The sequence below is a fragment of the Corapipo altera genome, unplaced genomic scaffold (genome assembly GCF_003945725.1).
Source record: "Corapipo altera isolate COAL_440 unplaced genomic scaffold, ASM394572v1 112, whole genome shotgun sequence".
NCBI classification, from domain to species: Eukaryota; Metazoa; Chordata; class Aves; order Passeriformes; family Pipridae; genus Corapipo; species Corapipo altera.
In genome coordinates, this window is record NW_020884899.1 from 1,632,194 (window position 1) to 1,653,429 (window position 21,236).

The 21,236-nt window shown below is 37.7% G+C and overlaps 1 long non-coding RNA gene across 1 annotated transcript; it reads right to left on the reverse strand.

The window, feature by feature from the left end:
- Positions 1-13,041: 13,041 nt before the first annotated feature.
- LOC113949870 lies at positions 13,042-14,886 on the reverse strand. The gene is made up of 3 exons (XR_003528592.1): positions 14,822-14,886; positions 13,638-13,733; positions 13,042-13,134 (listed from the first exon to the last, which is right to left on the reverse strand). It is a non-coding gene; the product is annotated as an uncharacterized LOC113949870 (long non-coding RNA).
- Positions 14,887-21,236: the final 6,350 nt, after the last annotated feature.

Here is a 21,236-nt window from a genome sequence, read left to right on the forward strand (position 1 = left end):
GTGCACTTCCACCAGCCTCCATGGGGGTCTCTGTCATCCAAGTTTCCAGACGACTTCTTACATTCTTTGAGTAAAGCCCAAGGGAGACACAATCAGTCATATACTCAAACAAAGCCAATCAGCTCGTCTCTATATTTTTATTAGGTTGTAGAATTCAGATTAGACATGAAAGAATTCTGAACATCTCTAAAGAAGCCCTTTTTAGGGTCTTTACATGGCCCTGACCTATTCTGCTCTGTCCAGGAGACACATCCCAGGGTCAGCATGAATGTTCCTGCAGGGACACAAGACCATGCTTGGATATGCTTTTCTAACACGTCTTAGAAATTTCTTCTATCATCATTCTTGTACATTTGACATGAAATAGGTCTCACAGGCAAAAGAAGACAATATTTTAATTCCTACTTGCACACTTCCCATGCAAATTGAAGGTTAATCAAATCCTGAGAATAACCCCTGACAGACAGAACAAACATACTTATCCTATGGACTTTTGGCATCTTTTGAGCACCTCTCCTGCAAATAAAGACTTCTAACACCACTGAACATTTTTGATCTTAGTTACTGACCTTGGGAAAAAAGTCCTGCTAGTTGGACTGGTGACAGACAGGTTGGGAATTTTGAGTGTCTAGTTCACAGTCCTCAGGACCTTGACTGTTGTCCTTGGAGATACACTATTTCCCTACCTACTGCCTCTTTTAACACCATAAATTCAGAACACTACCACACAAAGAAATCAAGATATGTATAATTTTCCATCAAAATAATACATATAGCTATATATAATATAGCTGTTTTCCTTATGTGCTACATTTAGATATACATACAGGTACAGTGCATAATTTATTATTTATTTCATTTCAGATTCACTGCAGATATTTGTCATGCAAGCGAATAACTTAGCATCATTGGGGAGATTTTAAGATTTTCCACCTATGAAGATTTATGCAAAGCATTTCTGGAAATGTGGAAAAAGAGTTTTTATTTACCCCTAACATCTAAATATATATTTTCCTAAAAAAAAATATGTCCTGGACTTTGTTTATTTACAGATATGATATGAAATCTCTACATGAAGCCTTAAATTTTGTGAGCTATATCCTGTAAACAAATTCACACTCAGATGTCTTCCAACCATCTGTAACAGCTGATACTGTTTCAGAATTTCTGAACAGTGGTTGTAGTTTTGGTCTGAGTTCATTTTACTACTCCTGGAGGGAAAAGAGAATTCACAAATTCTCAGCACAGATTCTCCCTCATGCAAAGAATTCACCTCCAGAATGAGAAAACCTGGCTGAGAGCATATTATTATCCAATTATTCCTCAATCCACTATTTTGTACTTTTGAATTCCCGTTGACTTCCATAATGACTTCTAGTTTTATTCTAGAAGCGGGACTTTGAACTGTAAGAATACAAAATGCAGGCCACTCCATGCAAACTTTATTAACAAAAAAAAAATAGTATTCACATGAAAGCATTTTCAAAATGCTAAGCTAAATGATGAGTAGCAGTGCCAGAACAGGTTGAAAAATCCTTCAATCATCCTGTATCTCTCCCAGTAGTTTTCAAGTCATACTTGAATGTCTTGCCTTTCAGCACAAGGCATCTCCCTTACAGTTTTTTTCTGTGAACAACACAATTAGTGACTGCATCTTAACAAGAAATATTCAGTAAATTTTGTTCTCACATATGAAGGCATTTCCAGAGAAAACTAATTTCCCCACAGCATTTTAAGCTGCTGTGTGAGATATGAGGCGTCCCAATATTTTCTAAGGAAACAAAATTCTATCACCTTCCCTCAATTGTTTTAAAAACAATTGCACGAGTCAGTGTATCAATCACATTATTTTTTGTGCCTGGTTGCTTTGTTTCATTTTGTTTTGTTTTTAAAGAAGTGTGGCTCGAATTTTCGGTCCTTCCCCCCCACGTGGCTCCTGCTTTTTTATTCGAAGTAGTGGAGCTCAGATGCACTGCTGGTGTTCTGGGATGTAAGGTTTGAAGGATAGTTGTGCAGATTCTTGCCACAGAATGAATTCTAGAAAAAAAAAAAAGATGTTCCTTTGAGGCTGCTGACCTAACAAGTCCAGCAGAAAAGAGTTAAGCACTGTGGTGGCAGGAAAGATGTCCCCAGATTGAAAGAATTAGAATTTCTTTCTGAACTTGGAGCTTGACCAAACAAAAGTGAAGATAAACACAAACAGGTTAAGATGTTTGCTTATTCTGTGTTAATAAACAAGCTTCTCCAGGATTAAGTCTCTTCTGCCTAGATTATATCTGCTTGCTAATAAATTCTCGGTGAAGCCAAACGGAACACAAATATGGCCTTGTTTATTCAGTTTTTAAAAGGAAAAAGGTAGGACAGTCTGTAACTTTTTGGCTCGATTTGTTTCAGCAATGGCTTCCTGATAAAAGAAAGAACACAGAGCTAATATCCCAAAATGTTTGGACTTTAGATGTTCTTTCATTTAATGTCTTCATCTACCACATTCAGCTGTAAAAACAATACTGCAAATATACAACCCCGTAAAGAGGCTGGAATAGTAATGGGTATGTACTGTTTTTTCATGGCACTTTCTACACCTTTTGATCATTTTCATTTAAAATTCATGTAGAAATCACCACATTACAGGTTGCCTGCATCACGCAGTTACAAAGCCTGGCTGAGTTTTCAGTGGCTGCAAGGGTGGAACTCATTTGTCTTGTGGTTCCCTCTTGAGTTTACATGAGGATGTAAAACTCCATCTGTGCAGTGCTGTGGTCTATTCTGCTTCATATTTCTCATATTTGTCCCCATTTCTAAGTGAACATTAAATTGTAAGGCCTGATCCTACGAAATCCACTTGTGTCAGTGTGGATTTGATTTGATTCCCTAAGCCAGGCTGCTCACTGAGTCCTACTATTACTTTAGAATATGCCCATTGCCTCTGTTTGGGATGACCTGAAAGAATGGCTGCTGCCAGAGAAAAAGAAGCAATTTTCCAGTTTTCTCCTTGCAAATGAGTGTCTTTTCTGTAGGTAAGCAGAAAATGTAAAATAACACCAATTTTTCTTCTAATTTACTAGTCAATCTTGCTCAGTTTGGGGAGCATTCGTTCAGTTCATACCATTTAAGACAGAGCAAATCTGTTTGCCGTGCTCCCTTCACACTGTTACATTTTTATTGATTGCGTAGTGACAATTAAATTATTGTGCTTTGAGCCACAGTAGGCACATTTAGTTCCCCCTCTCCTCCTTCCTCCGCTTCTGCCTCACTCCCCCTTCTCTCCCCCACCCCTTATTTTTCCCCCCCTCCTTTTTCAATACTCTTCTTTGATTACTGCCAGCTATAGGCATTAGGCTGTTCTAAACCTCTGCATTTCCTGGCCTGATGGAGTGCATGGCTGTCCCCTGAAGAAAGCCCATTTGAAGAGGCTGCAGGATTTTTCTGAACTTCAAAAAAATGTCAGGAAACCTTGATCATTTCACCTGTCCAGCAGCAGAGTTAGAGGGCATAAAATGCCTTATAATTTATGCAGAAGTTATCCTCACAGCCCATAAACAATACCTGCATCAACATGTGAGGGGGTGTGTGTGTGGGCACATGTAACTGCTCCAGGGCATAATCCAAAAGCTGGTGGAGTCAATGGGAGCCTTTCAGCTGAATTCTGGGGACTTTGATGTCTCAGATTTACTGACTAAATAGCTGCAGTTGAAAAGTCATCCCTAGTGTCTGCAGGTACTGTATTATTTAATGGGGAGCTATGCAGTGGCAGTGAATTAACTCCTGCAAAGTGAGTGTGTGAATATATAAAGGGTTTTATTGTTTGAGAGATGTACTTTTGAGTGGGCTTTTAAGATACAAAATGTTCTGACTAAGTCAAGGCAAGCACAGGAAAGCTTAGGGACAACCTCCAAATTTCTATTCTGAGTCCTCTGCTGATTTTTGCCCTTCAAATTTACAGTTTTCCTCAGTCCCCACGAGCAGAGCTTGGGTGACTGTCTCACCTGAGGCACTGGTCCCACACAGGCTGATGGACACACAGCATTTCCCTCTGCAGGGCTGTCAGTCCAGCCTCCTTTCCAGTGATTGTAGGTTCAGAGTTTAAGATTTCTTTCCTTACTAGTCTTAAAATAATACATAGAATTGTTCTTTAAAGCTAGAGGTCTTTTCACATTCGTAATACTGTAGTTGTTTAAATCACTTTGAAGTCATGAGTCTGGATTCAGAGCTTTCTAGGCCAACTCAAACATGTAATTGCAATAAAACTCTGACCTGTTACCACCTTTCAGGGAGTGTTAATAAAATTAGACAGAGTATCATCATTCTATATTCCCAACTGTCCAAAGAAACATTACAAAAATAACTACAGTTTAGGTTTGTTTTTTTCACAGAATATATATATGGAAAGGAAAAGTACCAAGTAAAATAATCTTCAAGCCATTCAAATAATTCATTAAGTTCTCACAGAGGTCAAGAGAGGATGGATATAAATGAATCATCCAAATCTCCCAAAAGCTATCAAATATTCCTTTGTTTATTGCCAAGTAAAATGTTTCAGATAAATACATTGCTTCCATTTTGACTTTGAACCAAAAAAAAAAAAAAGATATTTTGTTGTGCTTCCTGTAAGGTGTCAGGGTTAATTTCTACAGCCTCAGAAAGAAATAAACTCTTGGCATAAATAAATTACCAGATACTGGGACTTGTAGATTATTCAATGAACAAATAGTACAGTAGATTTTCAAAAAACCAATCCATTTCTTTTTCAACTGCATCTTTTCATTTTCCTTGTACAATATAGGTAAAGACTGCTGAGCCTATTTTCTGCTGTGAGACAAGATCATCAGTGTGACAAAATGTTAAAATGCACTTGTTTTAACTACACATAAAAGATTTGTCACTGAGCCTGAATGGACAATAAGAACCCTGCTGTCACAATCTTAGGTTCATTTTTCTCTTATGGAAATGAAAGATAATTATACCTAAATAGAAATCTGTCCTGGGAGCTTAATTTCTGTTAGAATTTCACAGAGGCACAAACTCATAACTACCTTGGGTTAAGGGCTTTGAGATCCGAGGTAGGTTTATAAACTTTCAGATCTGTAGAAGTATATTATTATCATATCAGTCACACAATCTAAAATAAAACCCCTGCAAATAAACACCAGTGCCAATTAGGGAATGGAGGGAAGACCAAAGCACTGTGCCTGTTCTTTCAGTGAGAACTAAAATGTGTGATTATTGTCCCATGAACTATGGTTTAGAGGCAGTGGAGGACTTCTGGTTCCTGGTGGAAAAGAATTTAACATGACAGCTACTATTTTTAGCTCTGTTTAAGAATGTTAATTGAAATTTGAACTAGCAATAGGATCCCCAGGCTTTAGCAGACTAAGACAAACATAAGATGCAGCATCAAAGCATAAAGGCTAGACCTAGGATAACATGCAGGAAGGGAATGTGACAATGTATAATTATTATTCTCAAGAAAAAAAGAAGAAAACACACTTGTATTAATCTGTACTTCTGCAGTGAACACTAAGAACAGGAGAGAAGAAAAAATGTAAAGTATTATCTTTGTTATTGATTATCTGCATGTATTTCTGGATTCATAAAAATCAGAACAGGATGCTATTATACAGAAATCCCAGATTCAGTGTTCTAGCAACACTGGTTTGACATGTGAACTTCATTAAATAACAAAAAAAAAAAACAAACCAAAAACAAAAAACCCCCCCCAAAAAAAAAAACCAAACCAAAACAAAAAAACCCAACCAACCAACCAAACCAAAAAAACCAACCAACCAAACAAAAAAAACCAAACCAAACCAAAACAAAACAAAAAAACACCACCAAAAAACCCCCCCAAAAAACCCCAAAAAACCCCAAAACCACAAAAAACAAGCCTAAAAAAATAATTTAAAGAAATATAGGTACCTGACCATGAACTAGAATAAAATAAAACCCATTCCAGACAGACACAGAATAACATGTTGGGGAAGAGACATACATCAGGTGAGGAAAAAACCAAAGCCAGCAGCCCACAGAGGTGGATGCAGCTGGGAGATGATGACTGAGAGGAGCTGCTGAACAAAGAGGTAAATCCTCACTCCTGTCTCTCTAGACCTGGGACAGCTGACCCCAAGTGAGCACAGGGATATTCCAGACCAAATGGCATCATGCTCAGTGTGTGAAGGAGGGGAGGAGGAGCAGGGGAGCTGTGCTGTTTGGGAATGACTCAGCACTGGTTAATTGGTGGTGAGCAATTGCTTCCACAGAATCTCAGAATCATAGAATGGGTTGGGTTGGAAGGGACCTTAAAGATAATCTAATTCCAACACCTCTGCTGTGGGCAGGGACACCTTTCACGTGTTCAAGTTGCTCAGAGCTCCATCCAGCCTGACCTCATTTGCATCACTTGTCTTTCTTGGGGTTTAGTTCTCTCTCCTTGTTATTTTCCTTTTATTTACAATTATTATTGTCGTTGTTATTATTTCATTCCAATTGCTAAACTGTTTTTATCTCAGCCCATGAGTCTTCTCACTCTTAACCCTTCCAATTCTCCCTCCCATCCTGCTGGGGTGGAGTCAGTGAGCAGCTGTGTGGTTCTGCCACCTGGGGTTAAACCACGACTGTTGCATATCTGGTCTCCTCTCTTGTTAGATCTTAAAAAGCCCTACTAAAATATAGTTGAGATTTGCAGTCTTTCCTCTTGTTTGACCTGGTCAGCCTTTAGAGAGACTGCAAAATGAATTGGACCAGAGAGATAAAAGAAAAACAGGTACAACTCTGTGGAACAGTGATGAATAGCATTCATCTAGGAAGACTGTTTCCTAGTAGTTTTTATTTTCATTTTTGAGTACATAATTTTATAAATCATCTTGTGTATTGCAGTTTCTTAGCTGGTATTTCGCAGAGCACTTAGATTTTGTAGAACCTTCGTGCCACGTGTTTTTTAATGCCCAGAGCCTCCTTCCTGCCTCTGGCAGTTAACATTGATGTTCACCAGGGACAGGCTCGGGACTGGAAGGTTTGTTTCTGAATGAGGATACAGTAAACTATTAGTTGCAAACATTTAAGACTTGTGTTAACTTCCATTGATACCAGGATGAGCTCAAGGGAACCTGAAAAAAAAGTTTTCAACCTAACCATAAACTTCCACAAAATGCTGTGCACAAAATGCATCAGATCTCTCTATTTTTCACCAGTGATTCATCACACAATAATTTAACTTAAACAGCATTATTAATTAACTGCTTTAATTCATATTAAAAGATTTAGTGGTCATTTTTCATGAAGGCCAAAGGGAGTTTTACATATATATATATATACATAAAAATATAAATATCATATCACTCAAGCAATACAAAGTCTAATATTTTAAACAAGAGACAGAAACCTTACTTTAAGAGTATTTATCTCAAAAACAGCTGGCTATCTGAAGATGTTTTAATGCTGAGATTTCCCAAGGACACTTAGACTCCAGTCAAGTGAAATATGAAGTGAATTTTGGGTTGCAGATGGATTGGTCCACTGAGAAAAATTACTCAATAAAACCACCATATATGGATTACCAGTTTCTGAACTTCATTGGCATTTTCAGCTTGAGAGATTTAAGATTACTGATATTACACTGAATTATCAAAGTGAGATGTTTATAAAACATGTACCTACTGGTTTGAATATTGTCACTTCAACTTTGGTGTTGCCTTGAGAAACATCTGTATTATCTGATTTATAGTGCTGCCCAGAAATTTCCTGGTGCAAAGCAATCACCACAAATGGTAGGTATCTTGTTTTTAAAGCTAAAAAAAATTTCCTTTTTCACAGACAAAATAAAGGTGAAAAGAGTGAGGATAATATTTAGCTCTATAGATTATATCAGACTATTTTATGCTAGTGGGTTTGCTACGTGGTAACACATAGGTTAGGGTATGAAACCATGAGTCAAATCTGGTTTAATTCACCAGAGTTTCCTTTTCTTCAAATACAAATCTTTTTTTTTCCTTTAAAATTTACCTGTACTGCATATTCTGCTGTAGGAGCAGAAAGGAGATAAGGAACAACACATTTGTTGCTTTATGCTAGTCTTTTATTTCTTTTAGTCTTTTATTTCTTTTAACTCATGTTGATGGATGTTATCACTAAATGCAGACATCAGGCTAGCTATCTGACTTCATAAGTGTGTATGTATAACAATATATACCCACACAGATGCATCAAATATTCAAAAGTGCATAGAGACAAATATAATAAAAATTGTAACAGTATTATGCAGTAAATACACGCTATTTTTATTGCTTGTATACATTTCTGCTATTTCAGAAGTCATATTATTTAAAAAGGCATTGAATTACTTAATACAGCAGTAGCATTTTCTGAATTAGTGCATTTAAAAATATTATAATGGGAACTAGGTGTAAGCAGCTATAGTATTTGGAAGCACTGATATGCCAGTTTCTAGTGGTTTGCAGTGATTATTATTTGCATTATGTTAGCACTGGCAGGTTCTAACCAGGAGTGGCCCTTATTATTCCAGTCTGTATTCATAAAAATAATAAGATAGAGTCCTTACCCTGAGAAACACATGGTTAACACATAGGAGAGAAGGAAAAAGAGGAAACACAGGTAGGAAATTATTTGCCTGAGGGGACTGAAAACAGGAAGGGGAGAAATTCCAAGGTTAACAGGCTGCCTGTCCACCACAGATCATATCCTGCCCTTCAGGCAATAATTCCTCTTTCAATAACTTGGGGGGGGGGTTTATCCACATTTTAACACGTGTGCCCATGCAGAGAGCATTCATGGAGCCAGCAGCTGAGCACGTGAGCAGCTGGCTAAAGATTAGAAACTGATTCACTCCAAATTCCAAGGGTTTTCCAGAGATACAAAGCCAATGTAAAATATTCAAAAAGTACACCGAAATCAGCAGAAAACTTTGAGACATAGTACTTGAGAAAATTATGCACAATTAAAGGATGGGAAGTGTCAGGTGAATGCATGGTTCAAAGCTGGTTACCCACCTGATTAACCAGCAGGTTTTAGTCTCTGAGAGTATAACTACTCCTTGTGAGTAAAACAAGTGCTATTGGAGAGACCTAAAGTGCTTTTTTTGGGGTTTTTTTTGGCAGGCTTTAGTCCTTGTTCTAAATCAGGCAGAGCAAAATCTGGAACATAGTTGTCCCATGGAAGCAACACATAGTTCACTGGATGTTCTGTGCTTCTATGGTATTTTAACCATAAATAGAAATGTAGTATGAAAATAATAGGATAATTGCTATTTTTCTATACAGAAACCCCTGTTTTTAAATCAGCTCCTCTCAATGCATCTCTGTGGATATTTATTTTTGGATATTTGGAGGTTTGTCTTGATCTCCCCAACACCAACCCACTGATGATTCAGTCAGAAGTTGTTTTTTTTCCCCTAAACACTACTGTGGGTGTTCTTATACCAGACACAAACAAAATGCTGTATTTCTAGTGTCTTATTCTTTATGCTACAGTGGCTCTCCCTTCCTCCAGTTTATGCAAGTTAGTTTTAGAACAAGTTGGGAAAAACTCTAGTGGGTAATCAGAAAGCTGATCCTTCTGATAGCAGAGTGCAGAAAAAGGAGCAGATTCTCCAAGCAGTGGCAGAGCCAGAGTAGATCCCACTTCAAACAAGGGTGAAAAGTTCAAGCATTTCCTGAAATGATGCAGAGAAAATGGGCTTCAAATGAATGAGAATTTTCTTCTCCATTTGCACACTGGTTGGGCAACAAGACTATTGTTGATGTGAAAGGAAGGTCAGAACTGTCCCTCCTCACACTGGGGGTCATGAGAACCATTCTCCAAGTGCCAGTCACTGGTGGCTCTAAAGGATTATTTCTCCAAGAACCCTGTTAATATGGTTTTAGAGCAACATATAGAATCTACAGATTTTTAAGTGCTCAGGGTGCTTTTTTCACGGTTGCAAAGAGGAAGTCTATAAACTAGATGTAAAGTGTGCTAGAAAATATTTTCAATTCAAGAGGCACTTTTAAGGAGTTTTCTTAAGATCTCCTTATCAAGAATTTAATTGTGTTAGGAAAATAGTATAATGAAGGACTAGAAAGCCTATCATTACAAAAATTGCATGTATTAACAAGATATAGGCAGTAAATGCCAGGCTAACAAATGAATTTATATGTCAGTTTTAGTTAGATGCCTTTCTCCAACTAAGCATAGAAAATAGTTGCTTTTTGGTTTTAGCATTACAGGTGGTAATACAAGAAAGTGAAATTATTGAAATATTTTAGTATAAAACAAGTCACTGGTGAGATCAACAAGGTCAGGAATAAGAGCTCTTGAGATAACTCAGACAACTAGTTGTTCTTTCCTTGGGAATAGGATGATAACCCCTTCCACGGTAACCTACACATAAAAATACTACAGGAACTGACTCAAAAGGCTCAAAGAAATCCAAAGTCTGTCAGGTTACAAGACCTTTATTACCATAAACACACAATGCTTTCATTTTTGGATCATTCTGAATATCACAAACCTCCAAATCCTCTGACTTTCATTGGACTTAAATGACTGTACAACGACTTGGGAACACACCTAACCTTGTCTGAATGATCAGAAACTCTCATTTTTACAAATGGAAATAGCAAATGATGAGCCACACAGGGCATTGGCTCATGTGAGAACCAGGAAATGCATGAAATTAAAATAAAGGCACAAAGGAGAAATAGTCCAATCCTCTTCGGGTTTTTTTGATTTGGTTGTGGTTTTTTGGGGGCAGGTTTGTTGTTGCTGTTGTTGTTTGGGGTTTTTTTAAGGGATTGGGTCTAGGACAAACATTCTCATTTGGTCTTCTGTTAATCCAAATAATGCATCTACCTTGCTAAATGATTTTACTAAAATTAAATGATTTTACTAAAATCTTAGGGCATTTACCGAAAATGTAAAGATGACCAAAGAAAAGAAAAAATTTGTTTGAATGATTTCATTAGAGATTTATAATTTTAGCCTACTTTTCCAGATTGTTTTCATGATTTTCATGGCCACCAGTATAATTGCTGCCTCATATATATATTTGCATCTCTGTTTCTGCACTTCCTTACTGTATTTACTGTCCAAAAGGAAAGTTGATGTAATGTGACTTTATGTTCTAAGTAAAACACAGTGAACATCAAAGCTGCTGCAGCCATTTTCTATAACTGCACACTTGACCTGATTTTTAAAAAAAATGACAAGTATTTGATCTGAATTACTTCCTGTTGCTTTACAAAACAAATATTTTGTAAGGATAGATGGCTTTGAAATATCCACGGAAACTTTCTGAACGTGGATATTTTTTAATGATTCGGAAAATCCTTTATTCTTCCTTTGGTTTTTTCCACTACATAGGTTTTGAGAGCTCTGTAGTACTCAAATACCACAAACATGCAATAAACACAAGCAGACCTCTGAAAAACTGAGCCTAGCTGACCTTTACTGCCTCTTTAGCTTTGATAAAGACAGTATAAGTCCACAAAAGCTGTATTTGTACCCAGAAATTCCATAAAAACATTTTATTTTCTTATTACTGGGGAAAAAAATACAAGGAGACAATCTCTCTTTTTTGTCTTTTTTTTTTTTTTTTTTTTTTTTGTCGTGAGATCTTCTTGCATATTTTCACTTTTAAATGTCTGCTATAATTGACACGATCACTGAAATTTGAAGAGCACCCAAATATTCAGGAAACTGCCAGGTGTTTCAAGCATCAGACTTAAACACTTTTCACTCTTCATCAGTCACTAAGTACAAAATTCTGTCGTTTTCTGCTCATATAACTGTAGAAAGTCAATTATTTGGCCTGATACGTGTATGTATGCACCACGATTTTTAGTCCATAAGCTCTCATCTTAGAAATGTTTAGAAAAAGTGGATCATTAACTGATCCCCTCTGCAAAATCCCAAAGCAAGGCGTGAAATCCCCCCTGACAACTCCCTTCCCCATCTCTCCCTGGGCCCTCTGTGAAGACAATAAAAGATCAGATGGTGCAGAAGGGGGTTTTATCTGGCCACAGAATTTTCCAGCCTCCACCTTGCCTAGTAGGCAACATGTTATATTCTAAACTAAGTCTTTTGAGGTTATAATTTTTTGTAGAATTATTTAGAAGACAGTAGATGGTATCACAGCTGCTGGAAATAGCACATCATTTTGGGGATAAAATCCAGATTTAAACAAGTATCTCCAGTACGTATCTGTCACCATTAGGTTGCAAAGGCTCTGTGTTGCAGTTTATTTGAGTGGTTGGCAGAACTGAGACATACTATAGGAGATATCTTTTAAAATATTAATACTGGGGAAGATTTTGTGCTTTGCTCTACAGATACACCAGAGAGAGGGGAGGAATGTTTCTCTGCTCTACAGTCTTTCTGCCCAGTCAGTAGCCAGCAAAGAGTACAGAGCACTCATTTCTAGAGCATTTAAGAGTTTATACTCTCTCAGTGGCTTGTAATGGGTCAGTATAATTAGATATGTCAGTGTGCAATAAAGGACATTAAAACCCACAGCACTTGCCACCCCAGCCCACAGGGTCCTTTGGGTAATTTAATTCCTGGGATTCTTCCAGATCAAAAGGTAGAGAATTCACTCTCTAAAAGAGGATGTTAACAGGGCAGCTTTCTTGTTAGCTCTCCTTCTCAGTAAATCCATACTTGTGACACAAGAGTGTCCTTAAAATGGATTACCAGGGGACCTAAAAGTGATCCACTCAGGTGATATCGTTTTGAAGGGCATATGAAAATCTCTTGTGGGTCAAAGAAAAGCTCAGCCTGTGAAATATTCAGGAGGGTTAAATATTTGGACTGTCTCTGGATGTCTCTCTCCACACAAAGGGAGTAGTTTTCTGTTTGGACCCATCAATACTAAAACTTTACCCGTTTCTTCAGCAACTTTTGACCCTGGTCCCAGTGGGCAGCTGAAGGGCAAGACTGTGGAAAACTTTGTCTGAGGCAGCTTTAGAAAAGACATTTTTCAAAAGTGTTTCTGAGTCAAGATTTCCTTCATGGGGAATGGACCAAAACCACACCTGCACTAAACTCTGTGCACACAAAGGAAACCAGGAGAACTCTCCCAATCTCAGCTCACAGTCTACTTCTTTCCAAGAAAACTTAGGGGTCTTCCTCGCCACCAGGAGCTGTCTAATTATGTAAAGGAAAAGTGATTAACTGATTCTGATGAATAAATTAATCTCTGAGGACTTGTATGTATTCAGACATTTCTAATTAGTATGGTTTTCATGGAGAAATTCAAGTCAGTCCTCTGTTCCTATTAGTAATGATTAACAGAACAATAAGTAATTTTTGGCAGCTCCTCGCAAAATTATTGGAATTAACACGAGATTAAGGATTTGTGAAAAATTTGTCACTGATTAATGATGTGAGACTGACAAGTACCACAGACCACCCTGGAAAAACACCCATATCTAATGATTTCAGCAAGTAACAATGGAGCAGGTAAAACACAGGGAGTTCCTATCACCTGTGCCAGAAATGTTGATTCCCCTTTCAAGTTCCCTACTCCTCACTTTTTCCTGATGAAGATCTCCAGTTACTGCATTCAAGGACAGTATGATCCTGTTCCTGTATCTCAGGATATTTCACAATGTTTTTTTTCAACTTAATTTTATGAACACAATACTTACCAAATAATTTTGGCGGTTCATTTTTTGGTTTTTTCTTTGAAATGCCCTTTATTGCCAGAATTGTGCCTTCATTGATTACTGATCTTTGCATGCAGCCTTTTAAAATAAAAATCAGTGTTTATCAACAGTTATTTGAATTTTGATTACTTGGTCCTGGAGCAGATTAGTTAAAGCAGCTGCGAGATGGCTGTGAAAAAAAAACCCAGCTATAATTCCAGGATGCATCAAGGCAGCAATTTCTACCAAACAAGTACATCCCTCTGCACAAAGCACTCATTCATGGTGTTCTGAAAGTATTCATAATATCAGTAAAGAAACATGAATTTAAACTAAAACAGGCATAAAGAAGAACTAATAGCTGCCTGGGGAAAAAGAGAACCCATGAGAGGAGATTGATGGCACGTCTATCCGGGAAAATGAAGTACAATGGAGACAGTCTCTGCCTACCTCTATCCAGGCTGACACTTTTACACATCGTGATGCAGTTCCATCTAGGGGTAATAACTCGGCTTTTAAAAGGTATTTTATCTGAACTAGGCAGCCTGAGAAGGCTTCATTAACCCATCCAGAGCACTGTGTGGCTACAGTGGTTCCAGGTCAGGGGCTGGATGGATTTATGTGTTTCCTGACACGAAAAAATGTTGGTTTATAAGGAAGGATTTTCACTTTTTTGTGAAAATTGGCACGACATTAGGCGGACAATTCACAACAAGCAAGTGTTTACAAAATGTTACAACCATTCTAAAAAAAATTTGTAAGCTTCCAAAAGTTTAAATTAAGAAGAGAGTGAAAAGCAACACACTAGACAGGTAGCTTGATTGCCATAAAACGTTGATTAACTTTAGTTGAGAGAATGCCTCATCAATACCTGGGTGACACTGAGAATTACAGCAAAATTCATCTCTATGCTCAATATCTGAGCTGGGTTCTCATCGTCTGCCTCTTTCTCTCTCATTTTGCCTGGATGAAAAACAAGCAAATTGTATCTATAGATTTATTTATTGTTATAAACAGCTGGGAGACAGTTGTGAACACCTGGTTTTCTTTATACACAACTTTCTGCTCATTTCCCACCTACAAATATAAAAGCTTTTGCAGGAGGCTGAATGTAATGTGTTGGAAGACATCGTTGTCAAAGCAAAAAAACCATGCAGAAATGTTAGCAAGTGAAAAAGCATCCCTACCCAAAGTTATATCTTCTTTCCCCCCGTTCCTAGAGTCAGCAGGACTGCAGCTAATCCCTCTGTTTCCTCAATAATAGGAATTTTCACTCTAATCAACGATGATGTCACAAAGCAGGAATTATGACTTCAAGCAGGGAATAAACTGGGGAGCTGGATCCTTTTAAAACAAAGAGCTGGTTCTCATGCAAATGTCTTTAGTTATGAAGAAGGAAAAAAAGCATCCAGTGCAAATGGATTTGTTTCTGAAGAGATTATTTTTCAAAGTTTCTACCAGGAAAGATCTTCTTTAGGAAGTCCACTGGAATATTCCAGCTCTGTGGTAGTGGATGGCATTGTTTCAATACCTGCTGCTGGAAGTCCACAGTCCAGTCAGAAATTTGACTTATACAAATGATTGGTGCTGAATAAGCAGCCAGCACAGAGGGCTTTTCTCTCTCTCTCTCTTTGCACGTGAAATGGTTTTTGTTCAGAGCCTTTCCTTTCAAGAATTTCTTATTTTCCAGAAGAAACCATTCTTCCCACAGAAATTGCTCATGCATATTCCTGCACTGCAGGCGACTGTGTGTGCCTGCATGGGCATGTGGATGTAAATGGGGGCAAAATGTGGATTCGCTCATTTATAAATTTATTGAAGCAGGATGAAGTAGTGCTCTCATTTGCTGTCATTTTGCAGGCACTTAATTTGCACTCAAATGCCTCAAAAAACGTCTTCACTCGAAATCTGCGAGGCTGGAATGAATTCAGCTTGAAAACATTGCACTAAAAGCAAAATAAAGATCTGAGCTTTTAAGCACACAATGACAAAGCATCATTAGTGAGGAAATTGTAGTATTTCCCCAAATTAGGTTTGCTGTAAACACCTATTTATAAATAGCCTACTTTTAAATTTTGCTGTGCAAGAGTGTTGTTCCTATTTAATTAAGAAGCCTAGAAATGTATTTACTGCAGACTACACAGCCCATTTTCATGGAGCAGATTCCTTCACCTTGCTCTGACCTCACTGCAGACGTTGCAAAGCACTTTTATCTTATTTAAGCAGGGCATGGGGGTCCTGAGCAGGATGTATCCTATCAGCCACTCAAGCTAAAGCACCGGCTGGTCTCTCTTCTTCCTCCCAGATTATCTTAACAAACCGAAAACAAAAGCCCATCAAACAAACAACTTTCACTCCCTCCCGGCCTCAAGGCTGCGTTTTGACAAGCTCTGGGGCTCGCAGAATGACATCCCCTTTAAGCCATTGACTCCATTGAGTTCGACAAACCTTGGAAAAGACATTAAGAGTGAAGAAAGATGCAACTAAACCCTGAGGTGATGTCTATAGTGGCACTGACAGTGCAGAACAAGAGACAACTCCCTTGTGATGGCTGCAGAAAGCTCACTGGGTGTGGGAAATGGTGAAGTCCTTGAGGATTCTGCCGTTGGTTTAATATTAATATTAGTATATAATAATATAACATATATATACTAATATTAATATTATTTAATATTAGTGTATATTGGTATAATTAATATTTAATATTAGACCAAAAACTGGTGATGCCTTAAGGTCCTTTTTGTTTTTTGATTTTTCTACTTTTTATAAGTTTTATAAGTAGCTATATAGCAGAAGCAGATTTAGAAGCAGCAGCACTTATTCCCTTACCCTTAGCACAGACACTACACACATTCCCCAACCCTGTCACCCCATTCCACGCTCCCCATATCAATTCTACCCCTGAATTCCATTGGAATATATTTAGTCTCATAGGGTTGTTCTGTTTGGAGAATTCTTGTATCTTGACCCAAACTGCAGAACCTGGGCAGGAACTGGGTCACTGTGTACCCCTTGTACTCTGAAGAAGATGATGGTTGATGAAGAGAGAGCCCCAAAAACCCCCCCAGCCCCAATTCCCAGGGGGAGGGATGAGGGTGGATCAGGGCAAAAGCCACAGGGTGGGAAAACTTGGGATTGGACAGGCAGAATTATAAATTGTAACATCTGAGGCACGTTTTGTAATCTTCTGCCTAGGCACAAATTAAAGATCCTTTCTTCATCTCACCTCCTAAACTGCCTTGGAGGTTTTTTTCCTCCCTGAATTTTCTTTAGGCAACACTGGGTATCCCCTTTCTGACAAATGGTGAGCTTAAAACCTGTCCTTTCTGTCATACCATGCCTTTTGTTCCTGGCTTCAACCTTTCATATATTAGATAAACTGGAGATTAATCCATATCTGAGTTTTTTCAAACTGAGAATTTAATTGAAATCTGATGCCCATAGACAAAAAGCTTCATATTTTGACTCTGAGTAAATAGTATGCAGACTACATAGATAAATGTATCTGAGTGGGAAATGCTAAACTGGATCACCAGAGGATCCACTTCATGTCATTAATTCAGGATGCATTACTATTTACTTTTACAATAAGAGAAAACAGATTTGAATCATTATAATTAAATTACATTTTCTTTCATTTGGAGAAAACAACTGCATTATTTACAATTATTAATAAGTGTTGTTAGGAATGAAATGTTTATCGATGAAAAAAAAAAAAAGGGGACTTGTTCATGCAATGTTGAAACCCGTAATGCCACGTTCTTTCCCAGGAAACTGCCATTCCCAGTATATAAAGTAGCCTGCAAAAATAATGTTCTACACTTAATACCAGCAAGGTGCATGTTTGTCAGCATTACTGAGGACAAGAGTGAGCAGAGTGCCAACATTCCACTTCTTATCAGTTATTGAAAACAGACATTTTAATGGGTATGGCACTCAGCAGACCTCAAGACTTTCTTTTCATAGCTTTGAATTGCCACCCTATAATTCAGCACTATTAGCCTCCACCTCTTTCATTTTATCATCCACAGGTGAATACATTTGTTGAAAACATGATTTCTAGATGCTTTGTGCAAGTTAAAACTGTCAAAAATACAAAGGAGGAGAGAAATATATGACAGTCATGCAAGTGAAAGGACATTTGTAAATGTGATTTATACTTCCACTAAATAACAAAGAAGTCCTATCTAAAGGGCAAATCCTGCAGTCCTTAGGAAAAGAAAAGCATTCAAATTTTTGTCTAACTCCTGAAGCCCTGATTCAGCAAGGTGATTAAGTGTATGCCTAAATTTAAGCAAAATAATAGTCTCTATCTCCCTTGGGAGAACTCGAGATTAGGTGGCACGTATCTTTAAATGCTGTGTTAAATGAAAGTATATTTTTTTTTTTATGATTGGTGGGGCTTTGATGCATGTTTATTTTTAGGAAAGATTGGGTGATGAGCTCACTGTTACCAGAATTAAACTTCAGGTAACCAACAGAAGGATGAGAGCAACAGAGTGTCAGACCTCATGGGTTATTATGGGATGGCTTCTACCAAAGATGTGGTTTGCTGCTTGTTGAAAGAATGAGAATGTGTAAGCCAGGAGCTTACAGAGCAGCCACCCTCAAACCTGGGATTTGGCTCAGGCACTCAGGTAGAACTGGGATGCACTGGAGACACTTAAACCAACATTGATGTGGTGTCAAACATCACGTGAAATTTAAACAAATGTTGTTGTCGCGTTGGACCTCTCAACATTAGTATTGATATTTATGAGTTATCTGTTCACAGACACAATGAAATGTCCCTCCTGCCTTGACTTCAGTCAAAATATCAGAGAAAAGCAACAAGTGGGGAGGAGAAATATGGCAGGGAATGCATGAATGAGAGGAAAGATGAAAGGCCTAAACACTGGTCTGCTTGATTGAACTTCTGGGTTTTAAGTTTATGGGCCTATTTTATACGCAGAAGGACTCATATATATTTAAGAACACGTTCTCCTTTTGTTTAATGAAATACTGAAGTTATATTTGCACCTTGATCAAAGAACTGGAAATGGTTTCTATAGCTCTGTTTTGCTAATGGTTAGAAAATAACTGTAAAAAAAAGCATAATAAATGCTCACAACAGGCAGCACATTATTGAAGTGTTTGTGACTCGATGCTCAACCAGGGAAGGTGCAGTACAATGGATTATTGATGGACACACATGTGGGAACCACAGGAGTGCCAGGAGAACTCATTGTTATCAGCACTGTATAATATAATGCTGAATGAATTAACTGTGGTGATTGCTTAAAATGTACCTTTTTGTGTAATAGCCCTAATTATCAGCAACCCTTTACAATGAGTGGATAATCATTTTTAATTCCTTCAGTATCCATTGTAGTCACATTAATCATGATGAGCTCATTTGGCTTTAATGCGGATATAAGATGTGATACTGCAGGAATTCAGGTGAAATTCAGCAGTATGTAAAGCCTGCTTGCCGTGCAGGGTTATCACAAACTCATGCACAGCTATCCAGCACTCATAATTTTCTAAGCCAGCATATCCACAAAGCAACTGGAACTTCCTAACTAGAATTCTTTACTTATAGTTGGCTTGATACACTTATTAAAAAATTCTTTAGTTCTCTGGATTGATGGAAACTGGTGATGACTGATTAATTACTTTACTTGTTATCCCTTGGAAGGGCTGACTGGATTGGCAAACACCTTTAAAATATTAGACTATAGACTTCTACATAGAATTAAAAAAAAATAAAAAAAGGAAAAAGAAAAAAATGGTGCCAAATGTTCCCATACTTGCTTTCCCCACTGGAGATATTTATCTGGGGCACAACTGACTTCTGATTTTGTATTATCTGGGACTGGGGAAGAAATAGTCATTCATTGTTGACCTGAGCTGGTTGTATTGTACCCTGGGGAAGATTTGAATTTCCATCTGTACTCTTAAGGTGTTACATACTCATTTCTCGTGGCTCTTGGAGACACAAAGTTCCCATCACAATTTATCTGTGCATAAGCATGCAAACAGGCACAAATATAGACCTCGTGTGATTATAGAAGGGGTTTGATATGATTATTTCCATGCACGGATTAAAAATAAGCTTGCGTGAGCATTCAAGAAATTCAACTCAATTTTTAGTCAATCCTAAGAGAACAGAAATTTGAAGCTTCATTTATGAAAGTCATAAGTTAGACTCTGCAAATTTTCCAAAGTCACAGTGCTGGCTCAGATTTTTTCTGAGCTGTGACAGTGCAAAGCGCTGACACCTTTTTTTTCTTTTAATTGTTTATTTTTCAAGCTGTTTCTGGTGAGTGGGCATCAAACCTGCAGCGCTGTGAAAATTTATTCTAACAGAGGATGTGGTTCCTGATAGGTTTAGAAGCCCTACAAAAATCTATACAGCCATACTATTTACCCATTAATAAATGGCTTGTGTTAGCAGTAATGAATTTAGAGGTTTCTGCAACTGCTTTTTCATGATGAGAAGCTTCTGCAATGTTTGCAAATACGTTGACACAAAAATTCAGGAAGTAATTCTATTTCTGAGCTTCCTTATCTTTTCTGTTTTACCTTTCAAGGAACTTAGGACCAGGATTATCATATTATACCTTGTAGAAAGCTGAAAACTTTATAGATGTTGGAAACGAAACTCTCAAGGAGAAAGCAGCTGCTTAAGGGCTTTGCTTTTCCCTTTGCTTCTGCTCGTGAGAGTGCAGGAAAGTTCATGCTCTTTTAGTGCCTTTTTAAGGAATCATGTTATGTCAAAGTATGCAGCTCTGCCCATAATGGAATTTCAAAAGAAAAGTGGATCACTGGATGTTTGCTTAGATCTGGCAGATATTCAGGATTGACCTGGAGGGTGCAGGATACAGGGCAAGTGTCTGTTTTAGGCTGCTACTCAGACCATTAAAAGCCCAAATGGGCTTGTGAACAACACACATATGCAAGAGAGGCTCTCCACAGCAGCTCTAAGACTCTTTGAACCCTGAGACAACTTCAGGTAGAAGGATGTTTGATTACAACAGAATATGAAAACTTGTAATGTTATAATTGCCTGTAAAGTGCTGTACTGAAGTTGTCCTTTTCGATATAGATCAGCCCTTAAACTTCTCCAATAGTTAAGCATCTTTTCACTGACATTGCCACTAAACATGATAAAGTTTGGTTTTCCTCTCAGAAAATATATTGACGTGTAGGTAAAACCATTACAACCAACCCACACCCCAACACAGTAATATTGGTAAAAAATTAAGCATTCTCAGAAAAAGGAAGTATGGAAGGGAAGTATAACCCATACAATCATTTTAGTCCTGAAAAAGTAGCTTTTTTCTATTATGGAAAAAGCTAATGCTGTATCAGATTGTAAAATGCAGAATAAAATGAAAAATCTTGATGAAAATATAGCTTGGGAATAGGAAATAAGATTGGAGGTGACATATTGTTATCACCCATGAGGTCTTCTCCAGGCTGTAAGAAGGAAAAAAACAGCTATTCAGTGTTAGCCATCATATCAGGTCTCTATTTCTCATGGAATTCAAAAATAATTGTCACCTTAGGGCTGCATACAGCAGGATGAATTATATGTGGGTAGCTATGAACTCTGGTTTT